This window comes from Hyla sarda, chromosome 8 (assembly GCF_029499605.1).
Source record: "Hyla sarda isolate aHylSar1 chromosome 8, aHylSar1.hap1, whole genome shotgun sequence".
In the NCBI taxonomy this organism is placed as follows: domain Eukaryota; kingdom Metazoa; phylum Chordata; class Amphibia; order Anura; family Hylidae; genus Hyla; species Hyla sarda.
Window position 1 is genome coordinate 118007120 of NC_079196.1, and position 23363 is coordinate 118030482.

The window sequence follows — 23363 nt, forward strand, 5'->3', positions numbered from 1 at the left end:
ATCCGCCATGAGGCATTTGTTTTTAGAAACTGCTGCTCACAACCAATGTTGCAATGGAGTGTCTCCATCTGCTGGTGGTATTGGAAAGGCATTAGTGCTTTGACAGGGTCTGAAGAAGAAGAAGAAGAAGAAGAAGACGGAAAAAAATATATATAAAAAGAAAAAGAGAGAGAGAGAGAGAGACTGACTTAGTGAGCGAGTGAGTGAGAGAGTGAGAGTGAGTGAGAGTGAATGAGTGAGTGAGTGATTGAGTGAGTGAGTGAGAACAAATGAGTTAAAGCAAGTGAGTGAGAGAGATCGAATGAATGAAAGTCTGAATGACAGAAAGAAAAAAGGATGAAGAAAGAAGCATGAAGAAAAAAAAATGTATATGGAGTTGCTGACATGAGTGCAATCTACAAAGCCGTTGAGGCTGATCCTCATGGGAGGATTATTGCACCAGGACCCTTAGCACTTTTAAAATGCCATTCAATGCCACGGGCTAGATGTAAACTGCAGATGACCATGTTGTGGTAGTTACCATGGATACCCAAGTGATGTGTGAGCTAACACATAGGCCCAACAGATTCCAAGAAGGCCAGAATCACCAGCGGCACCACCATCGATTGTCAGGTCACCCGGATTCAGCAAATACCAGAGTCCAAAATGATGCAGGTTTATACTGTTAATTTTCAGTTTATCGTTACAGTTGGTGTTATTCCATGTCGGAAGGGACGCAGCTACAGCCAGTGGGGTAACTAGAGACAGGCAGGCAGCTATGTGCAACAAAGGTAGGCGTGTTGTTTTCATATGCAGATCTGAAATATTGTCTTATATGCAAGAGGAGGAGTGATGGGGGTTCAGGCAAAAGCCAGGCTATGGATTGCATTGCTAAATGCTCCATCAGAGTGCAATGGTCGCCTGTCCTTTTTTTAAGTGATGATGTGGGTTTAGCATGTGCTGTATGTATGTGTGGCTGACTGCCACCCACCCAGAGAGTGTATGGGAGTCTGGTTGGCTGCCAGCCTTCCTTCCATTCCTATGAGTAATGTGAGTGCTCATGAAGGGGACATGGTTGGGTCCACCCCTTTCCCCGTTATCCCCTCTAGGCCTTTTGGCTTAGATCAAGTGTAAAAAAAGAAAGGATCTTGCGACAGATCGCATCCTGAGGCACGTTTTTTTTTGTGTGAATACTTGCACTTGGGTGACTTGTGAGCACATACTGATACATATGTTCCCTATCTGGGGACCATAAATTAAATGGATTTTTGAGAAAGGGAGCTGATTTGGAAGCTTGCTTCTGTCGCCCTATGCATTGACCCGATGTGGCAGTATCTTCGGGTAGTGAACAGTGCACCACCCCATTCCAGTGTTAAACAAGAAAGATTCTCATTTAATCCTCCGTGGGTGAGAATTTGAGTTTGAGAATTGGAGACCAAAATGATGAGTTGCACTGACTGGTTTATGAACGTCTATTCATTTAGCGTTTTAATGACCATGTTTGCACACTGATTGGTGTAAAAAAATAAAATAAAACTAAATAATAATAATCTAGCACACCTGTGCAGGTTTGACATGACATGACAGGTAGCTGTCTTGTGGGTGGTGCTGAATCCTGTTAAATGACATGAGGGTCTCATGCCTATACACAAGGGTGTGTCATTGCTGTTGCTTGACCATGCATTGGTTTCTGTGGTCAGTGAATGATAAAAACAAAATTTACCATCCATTGATGGATGGGAAATCCGCCATGAGGCATTTGTTTTTAGAAACTGCTGCTCACAACCAATGTTGCAATGGAGTGTCTCCATCTGCTGGTGGTATTGGAAAGGCATTAGTGCTATGACAGGGTCTGAAGAAGAAGAAGAAGAAGAAGACGGAAAAAAATATATATAAAAAGAAAAAGAGAGAGAGAGAGAGAGACTGACTTAGTGAGCGAGTGAGTGAGAGAGTGAGAGTGAGTGAGAGTGAATGAGTGAGTGAGTGAGTGAGTGATTGAGTGAGTGAGTGAGAACAAATGAGTTAAAGCAAGTGAGTGAGAGAGATCGAATGAATGAAAGTCTGAATGACAGAAAGAAAAAAGGATGAAGAAAGAAGCATGAAGAAAAAAAAATGTATATGGAGTTGCTGACATGAGTGCAATCTACAAAGCCGTTGAGGCTGATCCTCATGGGAGGATTATTGCACCAGGACCCTTAGCACTTTTAAAATGCCATTCAATGCCACGGGCTAGATGTAAACTGCAGATGACCATGTTGTGGTAGTTACCATGGATACCCAAGTGATGTGTGAGCTAACACATAGGCCCAACAGATTCCAAGAAGGCCAGAATCACCAGCGGCACCACCATCGATTGTCAGGTCACCCGGATTCAGCAAATACCAGAGTCCAAAATGATGCAGGTTTATACTGTTAATTTTCAGTTTATCGTTACAGTTGGTGTTATTCCATGTCGGAAGGGACGCAGCTACAGCCAGTGGGGTAACTAGAGACAGGCAGGCAGCTATGTGCAACAAAGGTAGGCGTGTTGTTTTCATATGCAGATCTGAAATATTGTCTTATATGCAAGAGGAGGAGTGATGGGGGTTCAGGCAAAAGCCAGGCTATGGATTGCATTGCTAAATGCTCCATCAGAGTGCAATGGTCGCCTGTCCTTTTTTTAAGTGATGATGTGGGTTTAGCATGTGCTGTATGTATGTATGTATGGGTGGCTGACTGCCACCCACCCAGAGAGTGTATGGGAGTCTGGTTGGCTGCCAGCCTTCCTTCCATTCCTATGAGTAATGTGAGTGCTCATGAAGGGGACATGGTTGGGTCCACCCCTTTCCCGGTTATCTCCTCTAGGCCTTTTGGCTTAGATCAAGTGTAAAAAAAGAAAGGATCTTGCGACAGATCGCATCCTGAGGCACGTTTTTTTTTGTGTGAATACTTGCACTTGGGTGACTTGTGAGCACATACTGATACATACGTTCCCTATCTGGGGACCATAAATTAAATGGATTTTTGAGAAAGGGAGCTGATTTGGAAGCTTGCTTCTGTCGCCCTATGCATTGACCCGATGTGGCAGTATCTTCGGGTAGTGAACAGTGCACCACCCCATTCCAGTGTTAAACAAGAAAGATTCTCATTTAATCCTCCGTGGGTGAGAATTTGAGTTTGAGAATTGGAGACCAAAATGATGAGTTGCACTGACTGGTTTATGAACGTCTATTCATTTAGCGTTTTAATGACCATGTTTGCACACTGATTGGTGTAAAAAAATAAAATAAAACTAAATAATAATAATCTAGCACACCTGTGCAGGTTTGACATGACATGACAGGTAGCTGTCTTGTGGGTGGTGCTGAATCCTGTTAAATGACATGAGGGTCTCATGCCTATACACAAGGGTGTGTCATTGCTGTTGCTTGACCATGCATTGGTTTCTGTGGTCAGTGAATGATAAAAACAAAATTTACCATCCATTGATGGATGGGAAATCCGCCATGAGGCATTTGTTTTTAGAAACTGCTGCTCACAACCAATGTTGCAATGGAGTGTCTCCATCTGCTGGTGGTATTGGAAAGGCATTAGTGCTATGACAGGGTCTGAAGAAGAAGAAGAAGAAGAAGACGGAAAAAAATATATATAAAAAGAAAAAGAGAGAGAGAGAGAGAGACTGACTTAGTGAGCGAGTGAGTGAGAGAGTGAGAGTGAGTGAGAGTGAATGAGTGAGTGAGTGAGTGATTGAGTGAGTGAGTGAGTGAGAACAAATGAGTTAAAGCAAGTGAGTGAGAGAGATCGAATGAATGAAAGTCTGAATGACAGAAAGAAAAAAGGATGAAGAAAGAAGCATGAAGAAAAAAAAATGTATATGGAGTTGCTGACATGAGTGCAATCTACAAAGCCGTTGAGGCTGATCCTCATGGGAGGATTATTGCACCAGGACCCTTAGCACTTTTAAAATGCCATTCAATGCCACGGGCTAGATGTAAACTGCAGATGACCATGTTGTGGTAGTTACCATGGATACCCAAGTGATGTGTGAGCTAACACATAGGCCCAACAGATTCCAAGAAGGCCAGAATCACCAGCGGCACCACCATCGATTGTCAGGTCACCCGGATTCAGCAAATACCAGAGTCCAAAATGATGCAGGTTTATACTGTTAATTTTCAGTTTATCGTTACAGTTGGTGTTATTCCATGTCGGAAGGGACGCAGCTACAGCCAGTGGGGTAACTAGAGACAGGCAGGCAGCTATGTGCAACAAAGGTAGGCGTGTTGTTTTCATATGCAGATCTGAAATATTGTCTTATATGCAAGAGGAGGAGTGATGGGGGTTCAGGCAAAAGCCAGGCTATGGATTGCATTGCTAAATGCTCCATCAGAGTGCAATGGTCGCCTGTCCTTTTTTTAAGTGATGATGTGGGTTTAGCCTGTGCTGTATGTATGTATGTATGGGTGGCTGACTGCCACCCACCCAGAGAGTGTATGGGAGTCTGGTTGGCTGCCAGCCTTCCTTCCATTCCTATGAGTAATGTGAGTGCTCATGAAGGGGACATGGTTGGGTCCACCCCTTTCCCGGTTATCCCCTCTAGGCCTTTTGGCTTAGATCAAGTGTAAAAAAAGAAAGGATCTTGCGACAGATCGCATCCTGAGGCACGTTTTTTTTTGTGTGAATACTTGCACTTGGGTGACTTGTGAGCACATACTGATACATACGTTCCCTATCTGGGGACCATAAATTAAATGGATTTTTGAGAAAGGGAGCTGATTTGGAAGCTTGCTTCTGTCGCCCTATGCATTGACCCGATGTGGCAGTATCTTCGGGTAGTGAACAGTGCACCACCCCATTCCAGTGTTAAACAAGAAAGATTCTCATTTAATCCTCCGTGGGTGAGAATTTGAGTTTGAGAATTGGAGACCAAAATGATGAGTTGCACTGACTGGTTTATGAACGTCTATTCATTTAGCGTTTTAATGACCATGTTTGCACACTGATTGGTGTAAAAAAATAAAATAAAACTAAATAATAATAATCTAGCACACCTGTGCAGGTTTGACATGACATGACAGGTAGCTGTCTTGTGGGTGGTGCTGAATCCTGTTAAATGACATGAGGGTCTCATGCCTATACACAAGGGTGTGTCATTGCTGTTGCTTGACCATGCATTGGTTTCTGTGGTCAGTGAATGATAAAAACAAAATTTACCATCCATTGATGGATGGGAAATCCGCCATGAGGCATTTGTTTTTAGAAACTGCTGCTCACAACCAATGTTGCAATGGAGTGTCTCCATCTGCTGGTGGTATTGGAAAGGCATTAGTGCTATGACAGGGTCTGAAGAAGAAGAAGAAGAAGACGGAAAAAAATATATATAAAAAGAAAAAGAGAGAGAGAGAGAGAGACTGACTTAGTGAGCGAGTGAGTGAGAGAGTGAGAGTGAGTGAGAGTGAATGAGTGAGTGAGTGAGTGATTGAGTGAGTGAGTGAGTGAGAACAAATGAGTTAAAGCAAGTGAGTGAGAGAGATCGAATGAATGAAAGTCTGAATGACAGAAAGAAAAAAGGATGAAGAAAGAAGCATGAAGAAAAAAAAATGTATATGGAGTTGCTGACATGAGTGCAATCTACAAAGCCGTTGAGGCTGATCCTCATGGGAGGATTATTGTACCAGGACCCTTAGCACTTTTAAAATGCCATTCAATGCCACGGGCTAGATGTAAACTGCAGATGACCATGTTGTGGTAGTTACCATGGATACCCAAGTGATGTGTGAGCTAACACATAGGCCCAACAGATTCCAAGAAGGCCAGAATCACCAGCGTCACCACCATCGATTGTCAGGTCACCCGGATTCAGCAAATACCAGAGTCCAAAATGATGCAGGTTTATACTGTTAATTTTCAGTTTATCGTTACAGTTGGTGTTATTCCATGTCGGAAGGGACGCAGCTACAGCCAGTGGGGTAACTAGAGACAGGCAGGCAGCTATGTGCAACAAAGGTAGGCGTGTTGTTTTCATATGCAGATCTGAAATATTGTCTTATATGCAAGAGGAGGAGTGATGGGGGTTCAGGCAAAAGCCAGGCTATGGATTGCATTGCTAAATGCTCCATCAGAGTGCAATGGTCGCCTGTCCTTTTTTTAAGTGATGATGTGGGTTTAGCCTGTGCTGTATGTATGTATGTATGGGTGGCTGACTGCCACCCACCCAGAGAGTGTATGGGAGTCTTGTTGGCTGCCAGCCTTCCTTCCATTCCTATGAGTAATGTGAGTGCTCATGAAGGGGACATGGTTGGGTCCACCCCTTTCCCGGTTATCCCCTCTAGGCCTTTTGGCTTAGATCAAGTGTAAAAAAAGAAAGGATCTTGCGACAGATCGCATCCTGAGGCACGTTTTTTTTTGTGTGAATACTTGCACTTGGGTGACTTGTGAGCACATACTGATACATACGTTCCCTATCTGGGGACCATAAATTAAATGGGTTTTTGAGAAAGGGAGCTGATTTGGAAGCTTGCTTCTGTCGCCCTATGCATTGACCCGATGTGGCAGTATCTTCGGGTAGTGAACAGTGCACCACCCCATTCCAGTGTTAAACAAGAAAGATTCTCATTTAATCCTCCGTGGGTGAGAATTTGAGTTTGAGAATTGGAGACCAAAATGATGAGTTGCACTGACTGGTTTATGAACGTCTATTCATTTAGCGTTTTAATGACCATGTTTGCACACTGATTGGTGTAAAAAAATAAAATAAAACTAAATAATAATAATCTAGCACACCTGTGCAGGTTTGACATGACATGACAGGTAGCTGTCTTGTGGGTGGTGCTGAATCCTGTTAAATGACATGAGGGTCTCATGCCTATACACAAGGGTGTGTCATTGCTGTTGCTTGACCATGCATTGGTTTCTGTGGTCAGTGAATGATAAAAACAAAATTTACCATCCATTGATGGATGGGAAATCCGCCATGAGGCATTTGTTTTTAGAAACTGCTGCTCACAACCAATGTTGCAATGGAGTGTCTCCATCTGCTGGTGGTATTGGAAAGGCATTAGTGCTATGACAGGGTCTGAAGAAGAAGAAGAAGAAGACGGAAAAAAATATATATAAAAAGAAAAAGAGAGAGAGAGAGAGAGAGAGACTGACTTAGTGAGCGAGTGAGTGAGAGAGTGAGAGTGAGTGAGAGTGAATGAGTGAGTGAGTGATTGAGTGAGTGAGTGAGTGAGAACAAATGAGTTAAAGCAAGTGAGTGAGAGAGATCGAATGAATGAAAGTCTGAATGACAGAAAGAAAAAAGGATGAAGAAAGAAGCGTGAAGAAAAAAAAATGTATATGGAGTTGCTGACATGAGTGCAATCTACAAAGCCGTTGAGGCTGATCCTCATGGGAGGATTATTGCACCAGGACCCTTAGCACTTTTAAAATGCCATTCAATGCCACGGGCTAGATGTAAACTGCAGATGACCATGTTGTGGTAGTTACCATGGATACCCAAGTGATGTGTGAGCTAACACATAGGCCCAACAGATTCCAAGAAGGCCAGAATCACCAGCGGCACCACCATCGATTGTCAGGTCACCCGGATTCAGCAAATACCAGAGTCCAAAATGATGCAGGTTTATACTGTTAATTTTCAGTTTATCGTTACAGTTGGTGTTATTCCATGTCGGAAGGGACGCAGCTACAGCCAGTGGGGTAACTAGAGACAGGCAGGCAGCTATGTGCAACAAAGGTAGGCGTGTTGTTTTCATATGCAGATCTGAAATATTGTCTTATATGCAAGAGGAGGAGTGATGGGGGTTCAGGCAAAAGCCAGGCTATGGATTGCATTGCTAAATGCTCCATCAGAGTGCAATGGTCGCCTGTCCTTTTTTTAAGTGATGATGTGGGTTTAGCCTGTGCTGTATGTATGTATGTATGGGTGGCTGACTGCCACCCACCCAGAGAGTGTATGGGAGTCTGGTTGGCTGCCAGCCTTCCTTCCATTCCTATGAGTAATGTGAGTGCTCATGAAGGGGACATGGTTGGGTCCACCCCTTTCCGGTTATCCCCTCTAGGCCTTTTGGCTTAGATCAAGTGTAAAAAAAGAAAGGATCTTGCGACAGATCGCATCCTGAGGCACGTTTTTTTTTGTGTGAATACTTGCACTTGGGTGACTTGTGAGCACATACTGATACATACGTTCCCTATCTGGGGACCATAAATTAAATGGATTTTTGAGAAAGGGAGCTGATTTGGAAGCTTGCTTCTGTCGCCCTATGCATTGACCCGATGTGGCAGTATCTTCGGGTAGTGAACAGTGCACCACCCCATTCCAGTGTTAAACAAGAAAGATTCTCATTTAATCCTCCGTGGGTGAGAATTTGAGTTTGAGAATTGGAGACCAAAATGATGAGTTGCACTGACTGGTTTATGAACGTCTATTCATTTAGCGTTTTAATGACCATGTTTGCACACTGATTGGTGTAAAAAAATAAAATAAAACTAAATAATAATAATCTAGCACACCTGTGCAGGTTTGACATGACATGACAGGTAGCTGTCTTGTGGGTGGTGCTGAATCCTGTTAAATGACATGAGGGTCTCATGCCTATACACAAGGGTGTGTCATTGCTGTTGCTTGACCATGCATTGGTTTCTGTGGTCAGTGAATGATAAAAACAAAATTTACCATCCATTGATGGGGAAATCCGCCATGAGGCATTTGTTTTTAGAAACTGCTGCTCACAACCAATGTTGCAATGGAGTGTCTCCATCTGCTGGTGGTATTGGAAAGGCATTAGTGCTATGACAGGGTCTGAAGAAGAAGAAGAAGAAGAAGAAGAAGACGGAAAAAAATATATATAAAAAGAAAAAGAGAGAGAGAGAGAGAGACTGACTTAGTGAGCGAGTGAGTGAGAGAGTGAGAGTGAGTGAGAGTGAATGAGTGAGTGAGTGATTGAGTGAGTGAGTGAGTGAGTGAGAACAAATGAGTTAAAGCAAGTGAGTGAGAGAGATCGAATGAATGAAAGTCTGAATGACAGAAAGAAAAAAGGATGAAGAAAGAAGCATGAAGAAAAAAAAATGTATATGGAGTTGCTGACATGAGTGCAATCTACAAAGCCGTTGAGGCTGATCCTCATGGGAGGATTATTGCACCAGGACCCTTAGCACTTTTAAAATGCCATTCAATGCCACGGGCTAGATGTAAACTGCAGATGACCATGTTGTGGTAGTTACCATGGATACCCAAGTGATGTGTGAGCTAACACATAGGCCCAACAGATTCCAAGAAGGCCAGAATCACCAGCGGCACCACCATCGATTGTCAGGTCACCCGGATTCAGCAAATACCAGAGTCCAAAATGATGCAGGTTTATACTGTTAATTTTCAGTTTATCGTTACAGTTGGTGTTATTCCATGTCGGAAGGGACGCAGCTACAGCCAGTGGGGTAACTAGAGACAGGCAGGCAGCTATGTGCAACAAAGGTAGGCGTGTTGTTTTCATATGCAGATCTGAAATATTGTCTTATATGCAAGAAGAGGAGTGATGGGGGTTCAGGCAAAAGCCAGGCTATGGATTGCATTGCTAAATGCTCCATCAGAGTGCAATGGTCGCCTGTCCTTTTTTTAAGTGATGATGTGGGTTTAGCCTGTGCTGTATGTATGTATGGGTGGCTGACTGCCACCCACCCAGAGAGTGTATGGGAGTCTGGTTGGCTGCCAGCCTTCCTTCCATTCCTATGAGTAATGTGAGTGCTCATGAAGGGGACATGGTTGGGTCCACCCCTTTCCCGGTTATCCCCTCTAGGCCTTTTGGCTTAGATCAAGTGTAAAAAAAGAAAGGATCTTGCGACAGATCGCATCCTGAGGCACGTTTTTTTTTTGTGTGAATACTTGCACTTGGGTGACTTGTGAGCACATACTGATACATACGTTCCCTATCTGGGGACCATAAATGAAATGGATTTTTGAGAAAGGGAGCTGATTTGGAAGCTTGCTTCTGTCGCTCTATGCATTGACCCGATGTGGCAGTATCTTCGGGTAGTGAACAGTGCACCACCCCATTCCAGTGTTAAACAAGAAAGATTCTCATTTAATCCTCCGTGGGTGAGAATTTGAGTTTGAGAATTGGAGACCAAAATGATGAGTTGCACTGACTGGTTTATGAACGTCTATTCATTTAGCGTTTTAATGACCATGTTTGCACACTGATTGGTGTAAAAAAATAAAATAAAACTAAATAATAATAATCTAGCACACCTGTGCAGGTTTGACATGACATGACAGGTAGCTGTCTTGTGGGTGGTGCTGAATCCTGTTAAATGACATGAGGGTCTCATGCCTATACACAAGGGTGTGTCATTGCTGTTGCTTGACCATGCATTGGTTTCTGTGGTCAGTGAATGATAAAAACAAAATTTACCATCCATTGATGGATGGGAAATCCGCCATGAGGCATTTGTTTTTAGAAACTGCTGCTCACAACCAATGTTGCAATGGAGTGTCTCCATCTGCTGGTGGTATTGGAAAGGCATTAGTGCTATGACAGGGTCTGAAGAAGAAGAAGAAGAAGACGGAAAAAAATATATATAAAAAGAAAAAGAGAGAGAGAGACTGACTTAGTGAGCGAGTGAGTGAGAGAGTGAGAGTGAGTGAGAGTGAATGAGTGAGTGAATGAGTGATTGAGTGAGTGAGTGAGTGAGAACAAATGAGTTAAAGCAAGTGAGTGAGAGAGATCGAATGAATGAAAGTCTGAATGACAGAAAGAAAAAAGGATGAAGAAAGAAGCATGAAGAAAAAAAAATGTATATGGAGTTGCTGACATGAGTGCAATCTACAAAGCCGTTGAGGCTGATCCTCATGGGAGGATTATTGCACCAGGACCCTTAGCACTTTTAAAATGCCATTCAATGCCACGGGCTAGATGTAAACTGCAGATGACCATGTTGTGGTAGTTACCATGGATACCCAAGTGATGTGTGAGCTAACACATAGGCCCAACAGATTCCAAGAAGGCCAGAATCACCAGCGGCACCACCATCGATTGTCAGGTCACCCGGATTCAGCAAATACCAGAGTCCAAAATGATGCAGGTTTATACTGTTAATTTTCAGTTTATCGTTACAGTTGGTGTTATTCCATGTCGGAAGGGACGCAGCTACAGCCAGTGGGGTAACTAGAGACAGGCAGGCAGCTATGTGCAACAAAGGTAGGCGTGTTGTTTTCATATGCAGATCTGAAATATTGTCTTATATGCAAGAGGAGGATTGATGGGGGTTCAGGCAAAAGCCAGGCTATGGATTGCATTGCTAAATGCTCCATCAGAGTGCAATGGTCGCCTGTCCTTTTTTAAGTGATGATGTGGGTTTAGCCTGTGCTGTATGTATGTATGTATGGGTGGCTGACTGCCACCCACCCAGAGAGTGTATGGGAGTCTGGTTGGCTGCCAGCCTTCCTTCCATTCCTATGAGTAATGTGAGTGCTCATGAAGGGGACATGGTTGGGTCCACCCCTTTCCCGGTTATCCCCTCTAGGCCTTTTGGCTTAGATCAAGTGTAAAAAAAGAAAGGATCTTGCGACAGATCGCATCCTGAGGCACGTTTTTTTTTGTGTGAATACTTGCACTTGGGTGACTTGTGAGCACATACTGATACATACGTTCCCTATCTGGGGACCATAAATTAAATGGATTTTTGAGAAAGGGAGCTGATTTGGAAGCTTGCTTCTGTCGCCCTATGCATTGACCCGATGTGGCAGTATCTTCGGGTAGTGAACAGTGCACCACCCCATTCCAGTGTTAAACAAGAAAGATTCTCATTTAATCCTCCGTGGGTGAGAATTTGAGTTTGAGAATTGGAGACCAAAATGATGAGTTGCACTGACTGGTTTATGAACGTCTATTCATTTAGCGTTTTAATGACCATGTTTGCACACTGATTGGTGTAAAAAAATAAAATAAAACTAAATAATAATAATCTAGCACACCTGTGCAGGTTTGACATGACATGACAGGTAGCTGTCTTGTGGGTGGTGCTGAATCCTGTTAAATGACATGAGGGTCTCATGCCTATACACAAGGGTGTGTCATTGCTGTTGCTTGACCATGCATTGGTTTCTGTGGTCAGTGAATGATAAAAACAAAATTTACCATCCATTGATGGATGGGAAATCCGCCATGAGGCATTTGTTTTTAGAAACTGCTGCTCACAACCAATGTTGCAATGGAGTGTCTCCATCTGCTGGTGGTATTGGAAAGGCATTAGTGCTATGACAGGGTCTGAAGAAGAAGAAGAAGAAGACGGAAAAAAATATATATAAAAAGAAAAAGAGAGAGAGAGAGAGACTGACTTAGTGAGCGAGTGAGTGAGAGAGTGAGAGTGAGTGAGAGTGAATGAGTGAGTGAGTGATTGAGTGAGTGAGTGAGTGAGTGAGAACAAATGAGTTAAAGCAAGTGAGTGAGAGAGATCGAATGAATGAAAGTCTGAATGACAGAAAGAAAAAAGGATGAAGAAAGAAGCATGAAGAAAAAAAAATGTATATGGAGTTGCTGACATGAGTGCAATCTACAAAGCCGTTGAGGCTGATCCTCATGGGAGGATTATTGCACCAGGACCCTTAGCACTTTTAAAATGCCATTCAATGCCACGGGCTAGATGTAAACTGCAGATGACCATGTTGTGGTAGTTACCATGGATACCCAAGTGATGTGTGAGCTAACACATAGGCCCAACAGATTCCAAGAAGGCCAGAATCACCAGCGGCACCACCATCGATTGTCAGGTCACCCGGATTCAGCAAATACCAGAGTCCAAAATGATGCAGGTTTATACTGTTAATTTTCAGTTTATCGTTACAGTTGGTGTTATTCCATGTCGGAAGGGACGCAGCTACAGCCAGTGGGGTAACTAGAGACAGGCAGGCAGCTATGTGCAACAAAGGTAGGCGTGTTGTTTTCATATGCAGATCTGAAATATTGTCTTATATGCAAGAGGAGGAGTGATGGGGGTTCAGGCAAAAGCCAGGCTATGGATTGCATTGCTAAATGCTCCATCAGAGTGCAATGGTCGCCTGTCCTTTTTTTAAGTGATGATGTGGGTTTAGCCTGTGCTGTATGTATGGGTGGCTGACTGCCACCCACCCAGAAAGTGTATGGGAGTCTGGTTGGCTGCCAGCCTTCCTTCCATTCCTATGAGTAATGTGAGTGCTCATGAAGGGGACATGGTTGGGTCCACCCCTTTCCCGGTTATCCCCTCTAGGCCTTTTGGCTTAGATCAAGTGTAAAAAAAGAAAGGATCTTGCGACAGATCGCATCCTGAGGCACGTTTTTTTTTGTGTGAATACTTGCACTTGGGTGACTTGTGAGCACATACTGATACATACGTTCCCTATCTGGGGACCATAAATTAAATGGATTTTTGAGAAAGGGAGCTGATTTGGAAGCTTGCTTCTGTCGCCCCCTATGCATTGACCCGATGTGGCAGTATCTTCGGGTAGTGAACAGTGCACCACCCCATTCCAGTGTTAAACAAGAAAGATTCTCATTTAATCCTCCGTGGGTGAGAATTTGAGTTTGAGAATTGGAGACCAAAATGATGAGTTGCACTGACTGGTTTATGAACGTCTATTCATTTAGCGTTTTAATGACCATGTTTGCACACTGATTGGTGTAAAAAAATAAAATAAAACTAAATAATAATAATCTAGCACACCTGTGCAGGTTTGACATGACATGACAGGTAGCTGTCTTGTGGGTGGTGCTGAATCCTGTTAAATGACATGAGGGTCTCATGCCTATACACAAGGGTGTGTCATTGCTGTTGCTTGACCATGCATTGGTTTCTGTGGTCAGTGAATGATAAAAACAAAATTTACCATCCATTGATGGATGGGAAATCCGCCATGAGGCATTTGTTTTTAGAAACTGCTGCTCACAACCAATGTTGCAATGGAGTGTCTCCATCTGCTGGTGGTATTGGAAAGGCATTAGTGCTATGACAGGGTCTGAAGAAGAAGAAGAAGAAGAAGAAGAAGACGGAAAAAAATATATATAAAAAGAAAAAGAGAGAGAGAGACTGACTTAGTGAGCGAGTGAGTGAGAGAGTGAGAGTGAGTGAGAGTGAATGAGTGAGTGAGTGATTGAGTGAGTGAGTGAGTGAGTGAGAACAAATGAGTTAAAGCAAGTGAGTGAGAGAGATCGAATGAATGAAAGTCTGAATGACAGAAAGAAAAAAGGATGAAGAAAGAAGCATGAAGAAAAAAAAATGTATATGGAGTTGCTGACATGAGTGCAATCTACAAAGCCGTTGAGGCTGATCCTCATGGGAGGATTATTGCACCAGGACCCTTAGCACTTTTAAAATGCCATTCAATGCCACGGGCTAGATGTAAACTGCAGATGACCATGTTGTGGTAGTTACCATGGATACCCAAGTGATGTGTGAGCTAACACATAGGCCCAACAGATTCCAAGAAGGCCAGAATCACCAGCGGCACCACCATCGATTGTCAGGTCACCCGGATTCAGCAAATACCAGAGTCCAAAATGATGCAGGTTTATACTGTTAATTTTCAGTTTATCGTTACAGTTGGTGTTATTCCATGTCGGAAGGGACGCAGCTACAGCCAGTGGGGTAACTAGAGACAGGCAGGCAGCTATGTGCAACAAAGGTAGGCGTGTTGTTTTCATATGCAGATCTGAAATATTGTCTTATATGCAAGAGGAGGAGTGATGGGGGTTCAGGCAAAAGCCAGGCTATGGATTGCATTGCTAAATGCTCCATCAGAGTGCAATGGTCGCCTGTCCTTTTTTTAAGTGATGATGTGGGTTTAGCCTGTGCTGTATGTATGTATGTATGGGTGGCTGACTGCCACCCACCCAGAGAGTGTATGGGAGTCTGGTTGGCTGCCAGCCTTCCTTCCATTCCTATGAGTAATGTGAGTGCTCATGAAGGGGACATGGTTGGGTCCACCCCTTTCCCGGTTATCCCCTCTAGGCCTTTTGGCTTAGATCAAGTGTAAAAAAAGAAAGGATCTTGCGACAGATCGCATCCTGAGGCACGTTTTTTTTTGTGTGAATACTTGCACTTGGGTGACTTGTGAGCACATACTGATACATACGTTCCCTATCTGGGGACCATAAATTAAATGGATTTTTGAGAAAGGGAGCTGATTTGGAAGCTTGCTTCTGTCGCCCTATGCATTGACCCGATGTGGCAGTATCTTCGGGTAGTGAACAGTGCACCACCCCATTCCAGTGTTAAACAAGAAAGATTCTCATTTAATCCTCCGTGGGTGAGAATTTGAGTTTGAGAATTGGAGACCAAAATGATGAGTTGCACTGACTGGTTTATGAACGTCTATTCATTTAGCGTTTTAATGACCATGTTTGCACACTGATTGGTGTAAAAAAATAAAATAAAACTAAATAATAATAATCTAGCACACCTGTGCAGGTTTGACATGACATGACAGGTAGCTGTCTTGTGGGTGGTGCTGAATCCTGTTAAATGACATGAGGGTCTCATGCCTATACACAAGGGTGTGTCATTGCTGTTGCTTGACCATGCATTGGTTTCTGTGGTCAGTGAATGATAAAAACAAAATTTACCATCCATTGATGGATGGGAAATCCGCCATGAGGCATTTGTTTTTAGAAACTGCTGCTCACAACCAATGTTGCAATGGAGTGTCTCCATCTGCTGGTGGTATTGGAAAGGCATTAGTGCTATGACAGGGTCTGAAGAAGAAGAAGAAGAAGACGGAAAAAAATATATATAAAAAGAAAAAGAGAGAGAGAGACTGACTTAGTGAGCGAGTGAGTGAGAGAGTGAGAGTGAGTGAGAGTGAATGAGTGAGTGAATGAGTGATTGAGTGAGTGAGTGAGTGAGAACAAATGAGTTAAAGCAAGTGAGTGAGAGAGATCGAATGAATGAAAGTCTGAATGACAGAAAGAAAAAAGGATGAAGAAAGAAGCATGAAGAAAAAAAAATGTATATGGAGTTGCTGACATGAGTGCAATCTACAAAGCCGTTGAGGCTGATCCTCATGGGAGGATTATTGCACCAGGACCCTTAGCACTTTTAAAATGCCATTCAATGCCACGGGCTAGATGTAAACTGCAGATGACCATGTTGTGGTAGTTACCATGGATACCCAAGTGATGTGTGAGCTAACACATAGGCCCAACAGATTCCAAGAAGGCCAGAATCACCAGCGGCACCACCATCGATTGTCAGGTCACCCGGATTCAGCAAATACCAGAGTCCAAAATGATGCAGGTTTATACTGTTAATTTTCAGTTTATCGTTACAGTTGGTGTTATTCCATGTCGGAAGGGACGCAGCTACAGCCAGTGGGGTAACTAGAGACAGGCAGGCAGCTATGTGCAACAAAGGTAGGCGTGTTGTTTTCATATGCAGATCTGAAATATTGTCTTATATGCAAGAGGAGGATTGATGGGGGTTCAGGCAAAAGCCAGGCTATGGATTGCATTGCTAAATGCTCCATCAGAGTGCAATGGTCGCCTGTCCTTTTTTTAAGTGATGATGTGGGTTTAGCCTGTGCTGTATGTATGTATGTATGGGTGGCTGACTGCCACCCACCCAGAGAGTGTATGGGAGTCTGGTTGGCTGCCAGCCTTCCTTCCATTCCTATGAGTAATGTGAGTGCTCATGAAGGGGACATGGTTGGGTCCACCCCTTTCCCGGTTATCCCCTCTAGGCCTTTTGGCTTAGATCAAGTGTAAAAAAAGAAAGGATCTTGCGACAGATCGCATCCTGAGGCACGTTTTTTTTTGTGTGAATACTTGCACTTGGGTGACTTGTGAGCACATACTGATACATACGTTCCCTATCTGGGGACCATAAATTAAATGGATTTTTGAGAAAGGGAGCTGATTTGGAAGCTTGCTTCTGTCGCCCTATGCATTGACCCGATGTGGCAGTATCTTCGGGTAGTGAACAGTGCACCACCCCATTCCAGTGTTAAACAAGAAAGATTCTCATTTAATCCTCCGTGGGTGAGAATTTGAGTTTGAGAATTGGAGACCAAAATGATGAGTTGCACTGACTGGTTTATGAACGTCTATTCATTTAGCGTTTTAATGACCATGTTTGCACACTGATTGGTGTAAAAAAATAAAATAAAACTAAATAATAATAATCTAGCACACCTGTGCAGGTTTGACATGACATGACAGGTAGCTGTCTTGTGGGTGGTGCTGAATCCTGTTAAATGACATGAGGGTCTCATGCCTATACACAAGGGTGTGTCATTGCTGTTGCTTGACCATGCATTGGTTTCTGTGGTCAGTGAATGATAAAAACAAAATTTACCATCCATTGATGGATGGGAAATCCGCCATGAGGCATTTGTTTTTAGAAACTGCTGCTCACAACCAATGTTGCAATGGAGTGTCTCCATCTGCTGGTGGTATTGGAAAGGCATTAGTGCTATGACAGGGTCTGAAGAAGAAGAAGACGGAAAAAAATATATATAAAAAGAAAAAGAGAGAGAGAGAGAGACTGACTTAGTGAGCGAGTGAGTGAGAGAGTGAGAGTGAGTGAGAGTGAATGAGTGAGTGAGTGATTGAGTGAGTGAGTGAGTGAGTGAGAACAAATGAGTTAAAGCAAGTGAGTGAGAGAGATCGAATGAATGAAAGTCTGAATGACAGAAAGAAAAAAGGATGAAGAAAGAAGCATGAAGAAAAAAAAATGTATATGGAGTTGCTGACATGAGTGCAATCTACAAAGCCGTTGAGGCTGATCCTCATGGGAGGATTATTGCACCAGGACCCTTAGCACTTTTAAAATGCCATTCAATGCCACGGGCTAGATGTAAACTGCAGATGACCATGTTGTGGTAGTTACCATGGATACCCAAGTGATGTGTGAGCTAACACATAGGCCCAACAGATTCCAAGAAGGCCAGAATCACCAGCGGCACCACCATCGATTGTCAGGTCACCCGGATTCAGCAAATACCAGAGTCCAAAATGATGCAGGTTTATACTGTTAATTTTCAGTTTATCGTTACAGTTGGTGTTATTCCATGTCGGAAGGGACGCAGCTACAGCCAGTGGGGTAACTAGAGACAGGCAGGCAGCTATGTGCAACAAAGGTAGGCGTGTTGTTTTCATATGCAGATCTGAAATATTGTCTTATATGCAAGAGGAGGAGTGATGGGGGTTCAGGCAAAAGCCAGGCTATGGATTGCATTGCTAAATGCTCCATCAGAGTGCAATGGTCGCCTGTCCTTTTTTTAAGTGATGATGTGGGTTTAGCCTGTGCTGTATGTATGGGTGGCTGACTGCCACCCACCCAGAAAGTGTATGGGAGTCTGGTTGGCTGCCAGCCTTCCTTCCATTCCTATGAGTAATGTGAGTGCTCATGAAGGGGACATGGTTGGGTCCACCCCTTTCCCGGTTATCCCCTCTAGGCCTTTTGGCTTAGATCAAGTGTAAAAAAAGAAAGGATCTTGCGACAGATCGCATCCTGAGGCACGTTTTTTTTTGTGTGAATACTTGCACTTGGGTGACTTGTGAGCACATACTGATACATACGTTCCCTATCTGGGGACCATAAATTAAATGGATTTTTGAGAAAGGGAGCTGATTTGGAAGCTTGCTTCTGTCGCCCCCTATGCATTGACCCGATGTGGCAGTATCTTCGGGTAGTGAACAGTGCACCACCCCATTCCAGTGTTAAACAAGAAAGATTCTCATTTAATCCTCCGTGGGTGAGAATTTGAGTTTGAGAATTGGAGACCAAAATGATGAGTTGCACTGACTGGTTTATGAACGTCTATTCATTTAGCGTTTTAATGACCATGTTTGCACACTGATTGGTGTAAAAAAATAAAATAAAACTAAATAATAATAATCTAGCACACCTGTGCAGGTTTGACATGACATGACAGGTAGCTGTCTTGTGGGTGGTGCTGAATCCTGTTAAATGACATGAGGGTCTCATGCCTATACACAAGGGTGTGTCATTGCTGTTGCTTGACCATGCATTGGTTTCTGTGGTCAGTGAATGATAAAAACAAAATTTACCATCCATTGATGGATGGGAAATCCGCCATGAGGCATTTGTTTTTAGAAACTGCTGCTCACAACCAATGTTGCAATGGAGTGTCTCCATCTGCTGGTGGTATTGGAAAGGCATTAGTGCTATGACAGGGTCTGAAGAAGAAGAAGAAGAAGAAGAAGAAGAAGAAGACGGAAAAAAATATATATAAAAAGAAAAAGAGAGAGAGAGAGAGAGACTGACTTAGTGAGCGAGTGAGTGAGAGAGTGAGAGTGAGTGAGAGTGAATGAGTGAGTGAGTGATTGAGTGAGTGAGTGAGTGAGAACAAATGAGTGAAAGCAAGTGAGTGAGAGAGATCGAATGAATGAAAGTCTGAATGACAGAAAGAAAAAAGGATGAAGAAAGAAGCATGAAGAAAAAAAAATGTATATGGAGTTGCTGACATGAGTGCAATCTACAAAGCCGTTGAGGCTGATCCTCATGGGAGGATTATTGCACCAGGACCCTTAGCACTTTTAAAATGCCATTCAATGCCACGGGCTAGATGTAAACTGCAGATGACCATGTTGTGGTAGTTACCATGGATACCCAAGTGATGTGTGAGCTAACACATAGGCCCAACAGATTCCAAGAAGGCCAGAATCACCAGCGGCACCACCATCGATTGTCAGGTCACCCGGATTCAGCAAATACCAGAGTCCAAAATGATGCAGGTTTATACTGTTAATTTTCAGTTTATCGTTACAGTTGGTGTTATTCCATGTCGGAAGGGACACAGCTACAGCCAGTGGGGTAACTAGAGACAGGCAGGCAGCTATGTGCAACAAAGGTAGGCGTGTTGTTTTCATATGCAGATCTGAAATATTGTCTTATATGCAAGAGGAGGATTGATGGGGGTTCAGGCAAAAGCCAGGCTATGGATTGCATTGCTAAATGCTCCATCAGAGTGCAATGGTCGCCTGTCCTTTTTTTAAGTGATGATGTGGGTTTAGCCTGTGCTGTATGTATGTATGTATGGGTGGCTGACTGCCACCCACCCAGAGAGTGTATGGGAGTCTGGTTGGCTGCCAGCCTTCCTTCCATTCCTATGAGTAATGTGAGTGCTCATGAAGGGGACATGGTTGGGTCCACCCCTTTCCCGGTTATCCCCTCTAGGCCTTTTGGCTTAGATCAAGTGTAAAAAAAGAAAGGATCTTGCGACAGATCGCATCCTGAGGCACGTTTTTTTTTGTGTGAATACTTGCACTTGGGTGACTTGTGAGCACATACTGATACATACGTTCCCTATCTGGGGACCATAAATTAAATGGATTTTTGAGAAAGGGAGCTGATTTGGAAGCTTGCTTCTGTCGCCCTATGCATTGACCCGATGTGGCAGTATCTTCGGGTAGTGAACAGTGCACCACCCCATTCCAGTGTTAAACAAGAAAGATTCTCATTTAATCCTCCGTGGGTGAGAATTTGAGTTTGAGAATTGGAGACCAAAATGATGAGTTGCACTGACTGGTTTATGAACGTCTATTCATTTAGCGTTTTAATGACCATGTTTGCACACTGATTGGTGTAAAAAAATAAAATAAAACTAAATAATAATAATCTAGCACACCTGTGCAGGTTTGACATGACATGACAGGTAGCTGTCTTGTGGGTGGTGCTGAATCCTGTTAAATGACATGAGGGTCTCATGCCTATACACAAGGGTGTGTCATTGCTGTTGCTTGACCATGCATTGGTTTCTGTGGTCAGTGAATGATAAAAACAAAATTTACCATCCATTGATGGATGGGAAATCCGCCATGAGGCATTTGTTTTTAGAAACTGCTGCTCACAACCAATGTTGCAATGGAGTGTCTCCATCTGCTGGTGGTATTGGAAAGGCATTAGTGCTATGACAGGGTCTGAAGAAGAAGAAGAAGAAGACGGAAAAAAATATATATAAAAAGAAAAAGAGAGAGAGAGAGAGACTGACTTAGTGAGCGAGTGAGTGAGAGAGTGAGAGTGAGTGAGAGTGAATGAGTGAGTGAGTGATTGAGTGAGTGAGTGAGTGAGTGAGAACAAATGAGTTAAAGCAAGTGAGTGAGAGAGATCGAATGAATGAAAGTCTGAATGACAGAAAGAAAAAAGGATGAAGAAAGAAGCATGAAGAAAAAAAAATGTATATGGAGTTGCTGACATGAGTGCAATCTACAAAGCCGTTGAGGCTGATCCTCATGGGAGGATTATTGCACCAGGACCCTTAGCACTTTTAAAATGCCATTCAATGCCACGGGCTAGATGTAAACTGCAGATGACCATGTTGTGGTAGTTACCATGGATACCCAAGTGATGTGTGAGCTAACACATAGGCCCAACAGATTCCAAGAAGGCCAGAATCACCAGCGGCACCACCATCGATTGTCAGGTCACCCGGATTCAGCAAATACCAGAGTCCAAAATGATGCAGGTTTATACTGTTAATTTTCAGTTTATCGTTACAGTTGGTGTTATTCCATGTCGGAAGGGACGCAGCTACAGCCAGTGGGGTAACTAGAGACAGGCAGGCAGCTATGTGCAACAAAGGTAGGCGTGTTGTTTTCATATGCAGATCTGAAATATTGTCTTATATGCAAGAGGAGGAGTGATGGGGGTTCAGGCAAAAGCCAGGCTATGGATTGCATTGCTAAATGCTCCATCAGAGTGCAATGGTCGCCTGTCCTTTTTTTAAGTGATGATGTGGGTTTAGCCTGTGCTGTATGTATGTATGGGTGGCTGACTGCCACCCACCCAGAAAGTGTATGGGAGGCTGGTTGGCTGCCAGCCTTCCTTCCATTCCTATGAGTAATGTGAGTGCTCATGAAGGGGACATGGTTGGGTCCACCCCTTTCCCGGTTATCCCCTCTAGGCCTTTTGGCTTAGATCAAGTGTAAAAAAAGAAAGGATCTTGCGACAGATCGCATCCTGAGGCACGTTTTTTTTTGTGTGAATACTTGCACTTGGGTGACTTGTGAGCACATACTGATACATACGTTCCCTATCTGGGGACCATAAATTAAATGGATTTTTGAGAAAGGGAGCTGATTTGGAAGCTTGCTTCTGTCGCCCCCTATGCATTGACCCGATGTGGCAGTATCTTCGGGTAGTGAACAGTGCACCACCCCATTCCAGTGTTAAACAAGAAAGATTCTCATTTAATCCTCCGTGGGTGAGAATTTGAGTTTGAGAATTGGAGACCAAAATGATGAGTTGCACTGACTGGTTTATGAACGTCTATTCATTTAGCGTTTTAATGACCATGTTTGCACACTGATTGGTGTAAAAAAATAAAATAAAACTAAATAATAATAATCTAGCACACCTGTGCAGGTTTGACATGACATGACAGGTAGCTGTCTTGTGGGTGGTGCTGAATCCTGTTAAATGACATGAGGGTCTCATGCCTATACACAAGGGTGTGTCATTGCTGTTGCTTGACCATGCATTGGTTTCTGTGGTCAGTGAATGATAAAAACAAAATTTACCATCCATTGATGGATGGGAAATCCGCCATGAGGCATTTGTTTTTAGAAACTGCTGCTCACAACCAATGTTGCAATGGAGTGTCTCCATCTGCTGGTAGTATTGGAAAGGCATTAGTGCTATGACAGGGTCTGAAGAAGAAGAAGAAGAAGAAGAAGAAGAAGACGGAAAAAAATATATATAAAAAGAAAAAGAGAGAGAGAGAGAGAGAGACTGACTTAGTGAGCGAGTGAGTGAGAGAGTGAGAGTGAGTGAGAGTGAATGAGTGAGTGAGTGATTGAGTGAGTGAGTGAGAACAAATGAGTTAAAGCAAGTGAGTGAGAGAGATCGAATGAATGAAAGTCTGAATGACAGAAAGAAAAAAGGATGAAGAAAGAAGCATGAAGAAAAAAAAATGTATATGGAGTTGCTGACATGAGTGCAATCTACAAAGCCGTTGAGGCTGATCCTCATGGGAGGATTATTGCACCAGGACCCTTAGCACTTTTAAAATGCCATTCAATGCCACGGGCTAGATGTAAACTGCAGATGACCATGTTGTGGTAGTTACCATGGATACCCAAGTGATGTGTGAGCTAACACATAGGCCCAACAGATTCCAAGAAGGCCAGAATCACCAGCGGCACCACCATCGATTGTCAGGTCACCCGGATTCAGCAAATACCAGAGTCCAAAATGATGCAGGTTTATACTGTTAATTTTCAGTTTATCGTTACAGTTGGTGTTATTCCATGTCGGAAGGGACGCAGCTACAGCCAGTGGGGTAACTAGAGACAGGCAGGCAGCTATGTGCAACAAAGGTAGGCGTGTTGTTTTCATATGCAGATCTGAAATATTGTCTTATATGCAAGAGGAGGAGTGATGGGGGTTCAGGCAAAAGCCAGGCTATGGATTGC

The 23363-nt window shown here is 43.4% G+C and overlaps 13 pseudogenes; all 13 read left to right on the forward strand.

Moving 5' to 3' along the window:
• Nucleotides 1-1077: 1077 nt before the first annotated feature.
• LOC130287416 (U2 spliceosomal RNA) lies at nucleotides 1078-1341 on the forward strand (annotated as a pseudogene).
• A 1471-nt stretch (nucleotides 1342-2812) lies between these two features.
• LOC130288515 (U2 spliceosomal RNA) lies at nucleotides 2813-3076 on the forward strand (annotated as a pseudogene).
• A 1471-nt stretch (nucleotides 3077-4547) lies between these two features.
• On the forward strand, nucleotides 4548-4811 carry LOC130287433 (U2 spliceosomal RNA; annotated as a pseudogene).
• Nucleotides 4812-6279: 1468 nt separating this feature from the next.
• On the forward strand, nucleotides 6280-6543 carry LOC130289451 (U2 spliceosomal RNA; annotated as a pseudogene).
• A 1467-nt stretch (nucleotides 6544-8010) lies between these two features.
• LOC130287434 (U2 spliceosomal RNA) lies at nucleotides 8011-8274 on the forward strand (annotated as a pseudogene).
• Nucleotides 8275-9744: 1470 nt separating this feature from the next.
• On the forward strand, nucleotides 9745-10009 carry LOC130286795 (U2 spliceosomal RNA; annotated as a pseudogene).
• Nucleotides 10010-11470: 1461 nt separating this feature from the next.
• LOC130287436 (U2 spliceosomal RNA) lies at nucleotides 11471-11734 on the forward strand (annotated as a pseudogene).
• Nucleotides 11735-13192: 1458 nt separating this feature from the next.
• Nucleotides 13193-13458, forward strand: LOC130289083 (U2 spliceosomal RNA; annotated as a pseudogene).
• A 1471-nt stretch (nucleotides 13459-14929) lies between these two features.
• LOC130287437 (U2 spliceosomal RNA) lies at nucleotides 14930-15193 on the forward strand (annotated as a pseudogene).
• A 1462-nt stretch (nucleotides 15194-16655) lies between these two features.
• Nucleotides 16656-16919, forward strand: LOC130287438 (U2 spliceosomal RNA; annotated as a pseudogene).
• A 1452-nt stretch (nucleotides 16920-18371) lies between these two features.
• LOC130289094 (U2 spliceosomal RNA) lies at nucleotides 18372-18637 on the forward strand (annotated as a pseudogene).
• Nucleotides 18638-20116: 1479 nt separating this feature from the next.
• Nucleotides 20117-20380, forward strand: LOC130287439 (U2 spliceosomal RNA; annotated as a pseudogene).
• A 1462-nt stretch (nucleotides 20381-21842) lies between these two features.
• LOC130289107 (U2 spliceosomal RNA) lies at nucleotides 21843-22108 on the forward strand (annotated as a pseudogene).
• The last annotated feature ends 1255 nt before the right edge of the window (nucleotides 22109-23363 follow it).